This window comes from Xenopus laevis, chromosome 5L (genome assembly GCF_017654675.1).
Source record: "Xenopus laevis strain J_2021 chromosome 5L, Xenopus_laevis_v10.1, whole genome shotgun sequence".
NCBI lineage: Eukaryota > Metazoa > Chordata > Amphibia > Anura > Pipidae > Xenopus > Xenopus laevis.
The window spans coordinates 57,376,678-57,386,515 of record NC_054379.1 but is presented as its reverse complement, the minus strand read 5'-3'; positions in this window follow the sequence as shown (position 1 = coordinate 57,386,515).

The following is a 9,838-nucleotide window of genomic DNA, read 5'->3' as shown; positions in this document are numbered from 1 at the left end:
TTTTTTCACCTTGAAATTTAATTGATGATGTGTCCTTCTGGCACAGCCCTTGCTGTAATACTATTACTATAATGCTTTATTTATGAAGCACCAGTGCACAGTACTTTGTGTGTGTTTTTGAGAAGTTGGAAGAAAGAAGAGCACCCAGAGGACAATTACGGTATGCGTGAGCAGAACAGAAAAACATGTTGCAAATAGCAAAATGTAATTCAGCATAAGGTATTAATGCTAACCACTGAGCCAAATGTATTTTTTGTAAAGTAATTTAGAAGGAAAATTAATATCTGAATCAATGCCTTTTGAATCACCTCTTTTAACCCCCATTAAAGTACTTGTCAAAATCTTGTTTAAGAAATATAATGTGTGCCTATTGTAATAGCTATTTAGTGGGAACATTTCAACATTTTTTACGAGCAACCAGCAAAGTATACTGATCTATTTATATGAACTACTATCAGTGTAATCACTGAGAAAATTTCCCATAGAATCCATTTTATTAAAATAATTCAATAATCCAAAATTTTTAAAATTATTACTTTTTTCTCTGTAATAATAAAACAGTACCTGATACTTATTCCAAACTAAGATATAAATAATCCTTATTGCATACAAAACCAGCCTATTGGGTTTATTTAATTTTTACATGATTTTCTAGTAGACTTAAAGGAGAAGGAACGCTATGGAGGCATTTTATTGCCAATAGATTAGCTGCAATAGTGCAAGCCAGAATGATAAATTTATTCTGTAGAATGTTTTACCATACCTGAGTAAAAAGCTCTAGAAGCTCTCTTTGTTTGTTTAGGATAGCAGCTGCAGTATTAGCTTGGTGTGACATCACTTCCTGCCTGGGTCTCTCCCTGCTCACTTATAGCTCTGGGCTCAGATTACAGCAGAAAAGGGAGGGAGAGGGAAGAGGAGCAAACTGAGCATGATCACGCCCAAGGCAAGGAAGTTTAAGCTGAAGGCAGGAAGTCTGATACAGATACCCATGGGTACACAATAGAAGGAAATAAATGTTTCTTTTGACAGAGCACTCAGAGCAGCACTACTAGAAAATTGCTTTCGCCTATTTAGGTTCTGTTGTTATTGCATTTAGAATCTGTTGTATCTCTAACGGAATAGAGCTCTAAGAATGGTACAACTGCAACCACTTTCTTTCTATAAAAAATATGAAATGTACTTTTCACCTCTTGTATGGTATATGTATTAAGTGTAGGAATTAAGGCCTATTTATCAAAATTAAATTGAATAAACTCACAATTTTAAAAAAAACTTGAATGTTTGCTATTACTGTATATTAAAAGAAACCTGACTAGTGAGTTTATGCCTAGGACAGCTCTCATTGACTTCTACATAACCTCACAAGCCTTTAGATGCCAAAGTTTTGCATTCAAGTTTTCATGCTTTTTGTTCTTAATCATGAAAAAAATTCAAATTCTTGAAAACATAAATTAATGATTTCTAGCTCAAGAAACTCAAATTAAATACGGGGTTAATCATGAAAACGTATTCTTTAGTTGAGCGATAACCACTGTTGGAGCTCCATAAAAAAGATTGATTCATATTAGCAAATCATTTTCTGATCATTTTCTGGGTTACTACAAATTGCATTACAGGTATGGGACATATTATCCAGAATGCTCAGTTTTCTGGATGAGGGATCTTTCCATAATTTGGCTCTCCTCATCCTTTAAATTCACTAAGAAATTATTTTAACATGAATTAATTACGAACCATCATTCTTTATTTGAGTGATAACCACTGTTGGTGTGGCATAACAAAGACGATTCATACTGTTTCATTACTACATAATTCTAATAAACTTTTTTGAGTAAGAGATGATTGATACTGACTGTCAGGTTTTTAATAATCTGTCGTACATATTTATTACTAATTCCCTCCTAAGATGTCTTCCAATATGTTTTATTTATTAAGTTAGCAAACATGAGCTTCAAAATTGAGTGTTGCTGTATTACTAATGCTTGTTGGGAGTGATTGAAGGTCTGACCACAGGGTCTTGTTTACTCACTTTTTCTCTAGACTCTTACTGTTTATTCTAGAAGATTGGTCTCAAACAGGGTCATGTGCCAAACCTTTGCTGTGAAGAATGAATTTGTTTTACCAAACAAATGGTACATTGCAGCTACTGATCTGTGCCATACCTTATGATTGAGGGTGATATGGTGATGAGTTACCAACTAGTGTATCATAAAGTTATTCTGGAATAAATGAACCACATGTATACAATATATATCTTGTTAGAGTGCAGAGAAAGGGATCCTCCTGTATTAGCTTTTCAGTACTGCTTATTGGTCTCTGTTTAACCAGCATGATGTCTGATTGAGCCATGCAAGTATATGCTTAACGCTTACCTGTGATATATTTTCTGCTTGCTTTTGAACATGTGTTGTATACTGCTTGTGGGACACCCACTTGGCACCTTTTTAACACTGACCTGCCTCTTGAATTAAACTCCCTACATTGAGCTTTTATCTGAGACTTTATGACCATATGACCATGTTGAAGTTGTTTGGTGCTATTGTGGCTCTTAGCTTTACAACATTCTTTTTAAAATAGATTTTTAATTGTTTTTCAAACACCTGTACACTATGTGCTCAGAAGTTTCTGCATCCAGTTACCCACTTATGATACTGTGATTCTTGTGGTCACATAATGCCATTCACAGGCAAGATTAAACCATGTTAAACACTAGTGCCAGCAAAATCTATCTATCTATCTATCTATCTATCTATCTATCTATCTATCTATCTATCTATTATCTATCTCCCTATCTATCTATCTATCTGTTTTTCTGTCTATTTCTAACTCTCGAGGAATTAAAAAATCCCCAGAAGCCATGTTTTTCCAGTCTAGTGTAGTGCAAACTGGACCTACCGATTGATATAAATTGATAAATAGAAATATGTCAGGACATAATAAAGAAGCCCATATACCAATATGTATAAAAGTCACACTCCACATAAGTCCACTGGTCTCATTGAAAAAAGTGCACCAAGTTAAGTAAACTTGAGTAGCAACTGGTGTAGTGATTAAAGCTGAGCAAGAACCCAATTGTAGCTTAAGCCAGGGCCATCATTTATCATTTACATTGAGTGTGCTGTAATTCACAAAGATGCACAGCTTTTAGATGCCAAAGTTTTTCCTTGTTCCAAAATGATGAAGATTGTGGGTTTTTTTGGCACAAAGCCCCAAGTGATTAGTAAACCCAAGCGGTTTCCTTCTGCCAAAAACACATGTATGTTCCAGCCCTTAAAAGGCATTCAAATGGTGGGTTCACCTCCGGGCTTGCGTGCCGGGCGCGTGACGTCATCATGCCAAGTGGCGCGAAATTCAAATATTTAAAGGGGCTATGAGCTCAAACTCATTGCCCATTGTTAGGTCTAACTCGTTAGTTCCTGGGTTCGATTTTTGTCCTGTTTGATTCCTGTTTTGACCCTTGCCTACCTGACTACTCTGAACTCTGGCAATCCTGACCCTTGCCTGCCTGATTATTCTGATTCTACCGGTATTGACCCTTGCCTGCCGGACAATTTTTTGAACTCCGTCTGCACCGACCCGGCCTTTCTAACCTTGCTTGAACTTTGCCCACACCGACCCTGGTCTGCTTGACTATGTTTTTGTCTATTCCTAGAACTGTACCTTCCATCCAAATCCTTGCTAACGACCATGCCCCTTTGCCAGTCCAGAACTCTTGCTTGGCTCCTCTTTTATTAAGACCTGGCAGCATCTGATTAGCGGAGGGCTCCTCCCGAAGTGAAAGGCGGCTGCTACAGGCAGAAGCAGAGCCGAGACCAGAGAGCCTAGCACCTGTTCTGGATTTAGGTAGTAAGAGTATTTTGGTAGGTTTTAGTTAAGGCATATATTGTAGGGGTCTTTAGTTTGAGATAATGGGTAGTGTTTTTATGAGCAAAAGACCAAAGAAAAAAACAAATGCTGTTGTGGAACTCTCTCCCCAAGGCTGCTGGATTGGCAGAAACGAAAGAGTTTCAGAAGATATTTATATGTTTTTTTTAGAAAGTTACTGAATCAACACCTAGTACAAAGATGATCCAGGGACTGGGCCGATTGCCATCTTATGTCACAAAGTAAATTCCCCCCCCCCTCTGAGTTAAATTAGAGAGCCTTCAGATGTTTTTTTAGCCTTCCTGCATTAACTAGCAAGTAAACAGGTTCACTTAAGAAAAATTATTGAACTCTATGGACTTTTGTATTTTTTCAACCTCATCAATTATGTTACTATATTATTATGTATGTTATATGAAAAAAAAAACACTAATCATTAGCTGGGCAGACTTTAACACATAATTAAATGAAAGGCTGGTAAAATTAGACGATTGTTTGCTTGTTCTCCCAAATGAAAATACAGCTGTATTTACACCCCAGAGCCTTCCATACTGTAGATAGAGATGACTTGGAGCTTAATTCTACAACACAGCTTGCTTATATTAAGCACACTTCAGACGTGTAAATACAACTTTCTTCTTTTCTTGATAATCACAATGAAGTTCCTTTTTATCTAAATGGTGCTGTGATGCAGTTTAATGCAGACGCCTAACATTAAAAGAAACACTATCTGTCTAATTAGCACTATAATAATGATATAATATATTATTGTTGTACCTTATGTAAATATGGAAACTCTTTTGGTATCATTTTGCAAACATTATTCCATTGTCCTCATTTCCTATATTTACATATATACATTTGTGTGAAAGCTGAATACTTCCTTGCTTTTTCTGCAATAGTATTCTTAAAGACCTAGGGTAAAAGCACCACCTGGATACCCATAAGGAGTGCTAATTTTGTATTGTATTGTAGTTCATTGAGAATGCTAATATTGGGGAAAGAAAAGCCCCATACTCTATAGGTGCAAATATTGTAGCTACTTTATATATGTAGCAATTTAATTATCTGAACTCAGGTCTAAATACATGTTCTTTCTATATGATATGATATTACTTTGCACATAATAGGTAGCACTGAGCAGAGACAGACACACAAGAAAGGGTCTATCACAATGAATGTACTGCTTCTTGTACCCTTTGTAGTAATAATAGATTTTACTGAAGTTGGGCTTAATGTCAGCAGGCAACAAAAAAATTACTAGAATTTCTATCTATTTCAATAGCAGTCACTTGATCCCACTGGTACACCCAGTGGGTAGACTCATGGGTCAGATGATTTTCTCTCTCTTTTCTCTCGCTAGCAAAGGAGATAGACTCTAGCAGTACTTCGCTCCCTAACGCCAGGTGAATGGTCGTAACTACGCCAATTCACTAAGATGCGGATTTTGCTGAACGTTACATCTTGCTCCATACTTGCCTTCATAACCTCTTAACTTCCTCAAAATGTAGTCCCAAAAAACACTGGTGTCTTATCCTTTTTTCAGGGTGATGGGCTGCAAAAGAGCGTAAATTCAGCTCCTTTACTGCAGAAAGTGCATTTGTCCTCTCTGCACTAGTAATGCAAAAGCCACCTCAGGGTGATATGGGGCTAGAATTGGCCCTCAGCCCACTACCACCCTGTACTGAACTGACAGGAACTATTCATTATGTATGAAATCTGCACTGTGAGGGAAGTGGTACTATTAAATACTTGTGACACAGCCCTTAGAGTCCATTATCAGGCAATAATGGGTTCAACGACATGAACTCCCCTTTCCCAGGAAGTTTAGGCCACTCAAGGATAAGATAGGGAATCACATGAGGTCCTAAAACTCTTTCATGCACCCAACATAGAAAACTATATGTAGACTTTAAGGTTTAACTGATTAAAATTCACTGGGGTGCTACTAAATACTATCCCTACTTTTACAGGTGTATGTGTTAGCAGCACTGGTCCTTGGAAAATCTATATGGTGTTGTTTCCTAGCCTGATAATTAAGTAGAGGGTTTGTAAATGACTTCCATCCTTTTAGCGCAATAACACTAGGGATGTTTTCCCACCTAGTTAAATTGTGGGTGACAAAATGTCTAAATTGCTACAGATAAGTTACTCAAATCATGTAATTTTATGAAAATACCTTTCAAGTCAAATATGTGCAAGTCATTTGCCAACATGGATTTACATTGAGAGCAATAACATGGAATTTTGTCGCCCCTGTGTGTGGAGGACAGAATACTGTGTCTGGAGAAAGTCCTTGCCTGAGAAGGTGCTGTGATGCTCAGAAGGACTGCAATCTTAGATGATTGAGACTGTCAATTCTGAGCTTTCTGGATAAAGTGTTTTCAGATAATGCATCCCATACATGTACAATACAGACAGTTATATTCTGTGACGATTTGGAAATAGTCTTTATCTATTGTGTTTTTTTAAATAATTTTTTCATTAATTAAATTAAATTTAGCCATTTTCCAGTTTAGAATAGAATAGCAGTGGTTTGATAGAGAGACTGGAGGATGAAGAAAGTAGGTCCTGAATGAAAATGTAATACAATCAAATCAAAGGTAGTACAAGAAAATTGTATTCTTACATAGCAACAATCGTGTTTTGGCTCCCAGGGTCAATGGCCTCTAGTTGAAAGCTGTACAGAGGAAGAACTGGAAAGCAAAATAATTAAAATGAATGGAACAACTAAAAAGTTGCCTAGAAGAGTATAATGAATAATATTTTAAAAGTTAACTTAAATGTAAAGTACAGGTATGGGATCCCTTATCCAGAAACCCGTTATCCAGAGAGCTCCGAATTACAGAAAGGCCATCTCGAATAGACTCCATTTTATCCAAATAATCCAAAATATTTAAAATGATTTCCTTTTTCTCTGTAATAATAAAACAGTATCTTGTACTTGATCTTAACTAAGATATAATTAATCCTTATTTGAATCAAAACCAGCCTATTGGGCTTATTTAACGTTTTCATGATTTTTTTAGTAGACTTAAGACATGAAGATCCAAATTATGGAAAACAGATCCCATACATGTACCACTTTACATTGGATTCCTGGTTCTGACTCCTGAAGCACTTGTAGCAGAATCTGCTGGTTAACAAACCTGGAGGAGAACTGACTTTTACTATACAGAATAGAAATGCATAACCAAAGAACAGAAAGCCATAAACAAACAGTGCTTTCAATTAAAGTTTAATTGTCGAATAATGTGAATGTATATTGAAAGGTTGCTTAAAAATACATTTTCTTTTATTATGCAAAAACTGTTTTTGGGTGGAGATCCTCTTTAAAGAATAGCCACAGGCTGCCAGTGTATGCTGGAACAAGCTCCCTAATTCTTAAACTATTTTCATAGTTATATTTTAACTTATAACATACATATAACAACTGTCTATCGATCTATCCATCTATCATCTATCTATCCATCATCTACAGTATCTATCTATCTATCTATCTATCTATCTATCTATCTATCTATCTATCCATCTATCTATCCATCTATCAATCATCTATTAGTCTATCTATTTATCAAACTATTTAACCATCACTGACATCCACGGCATATGTATTTTCTATTATCTCCCAGTTATTTTTTCTGTTAATGATCTGTGTGTTAGTCTGTGTTGTCATCAGCCTATCCTTAGCATTATCACCTGCCTGTCAGCCTGTCTCTTTGTGTCCATTCCTTAAAATATCATTATTATAAATATACATACCATATCTTCTATCTCTGATTCACTGCAACTTCATTTAATGCTATCTTATTAATTAAATAAATACTGTAGATTAATAAATAAAGCCAGACAATAATTAGGTACTGTTTTTGCATTTCATTTAAAACAAATAGTCCTAGACAGAATAATTTGGCTCAGCGCAGAGTTTGTTCTAATAAATATTCAGCTGATTGGAGTTCCTGCTTCTTTATTCCATGTTCTTCTGGGCTGATAGACCCAAAGTTTGCTGGTGATACTCGGAGTATAGAGGGAACACACACAAATAGACTGTAGTAATCACTTGCAACTTTCATTATTTATTTTATATTCATAGGTACAGTAACTAAGCTCTTCAACTTTCCATTTGGTGCACATGTATACTGGTGCGGGTTTAGCCCTGCAAGGTGAAACGCTACAGCATTGCAAAAAAACAAAATGAATCTCAGCCCAATAAGCAAAATAAATACTTCACTGAGATTTCACTGTGGAATTAATGCCCTAACCTAATCAGGTGCGAGAGTCGTGCTCAGTCCAGGTGAAGTCATGGGTCTTTTTCCCAACAATTCACTAAGCCAATAAAAAATTAAAAGACTTCACAACCTTGAACTAATGTCATGCTCCTGTGTAAAAGAGGGTTGCTTTGTGTGGAGAAAGAATTGCACCATTTCCTGCTCATTGTCACCTTCTCTCCTTTCACCCTGAGCTTCTCATGGAAAGGTAATTAGGCTCTAGCGCTGTGAGTACACAGACAAATCAGCCTCCCTCTGGGGATGGACATGGGAACAAATGAGAAGATATCAAGCCACTTATAAAGGAAACTTGATTTTTACACATCTTGTATAATAAATAAATGGTCTCTGCAGGGCGTCTTTACTACGAAAGTAAAACTTGCCTCCCCACCCCAAAATGTAGTAAAAGTTATAAACTAAAAAAAATTTGCACAAATAATAATACAAATGTGCATGTCTCAATATAATATTCATCATTAGACAATTATTACATTGCAAATTTTAATTGCGCATAGCACACTTTTAAGGCTTTTGCTCTTTGGAGTTTACAGTAACAAGTTTTATTACTTACACTGCACACTGAAACTATATCATTCATTATCTTTCTTTCCTTGGCAGAAGTGGTCAATAAACCATTTATCAGGTCGCAAAAGCTTTATTAAGTTTGTGGAAAGGCATTCACTGCATTGGAATTTTTCCAGAAGGGAGTGAGTGTCTTGGGCCTCCAGACTCCCCCGCGACACACTTGCTCACTTGCTTACCTGCAACAGTGGGCGGCAAGTGGTAAGCAGCAGCCAGGAAGCTGGAAGCATAGAGCAAGTCCAGCGACAGTCCTGTATGCTAGTTAAACTACTACACACACACACACACACATGTGTAGAAAGAACAAATAATAGCAATTCAATTCAACACTATCTATATAAGTATGTGTGGTATGGTAACACCAAATTTACCAGTGTTTAAAGTAAAATTTAACCTACCATAAAATGATAAGTTGTAAAACTTTATTGTAGATGAACAAACCCACAATATAGTGTGTGTAACAACAGTGACATGTTTAGACCAAAAGCCTAAAGGCAAAGGAAGGTGCAATCAGTTAAACACAGCTGAGTTTTTATATAAACATAATTCCCCCACCAGCCTGATTTCACTGAAGGTTTCTTCACGGGAGATGAATACACTACTTCCAGAAGGACACTAAAAGGTTTCCCAAGTCACACTAAGGAACACAAATTTGTGTCTCTAGCTAGATTCAGATGCCATATTCCAACTCACAATAGTTATGACACCTATGCAAGCAAATTCCCCCCTCTTCTCTGTTTACAATGCATTGTAAACAGTAGACTTTAAAAAAAGTTTTTGTGCACCCCTATTTTTTTGGGGAGGGGGCCTAATTAGCTTTTGCCTTAAGCTGCCTTAAACTGCATATATTGTTGATGTGGCCCTGCTTCTACTTTCATTTATCCCTGCACAAACTTCCCTTTCTTTAGTTAAAGAAAATTCTAAATTTGCCGTCGCCATTTCTGAAGATATTCAAAGCACTCTGTAGAATACTAGGAAAAAGATACATAGCAGTAGATATTACATTATAAACTCCTGCTACTTGTCCTTTACACATTACACTCTCCAACTGGGTTTCAGGGAACGTGCAAGGCTGTGACTGTTTTACATATTCTGTAGATTGGTTTGACACCTTTGCTTGTAAA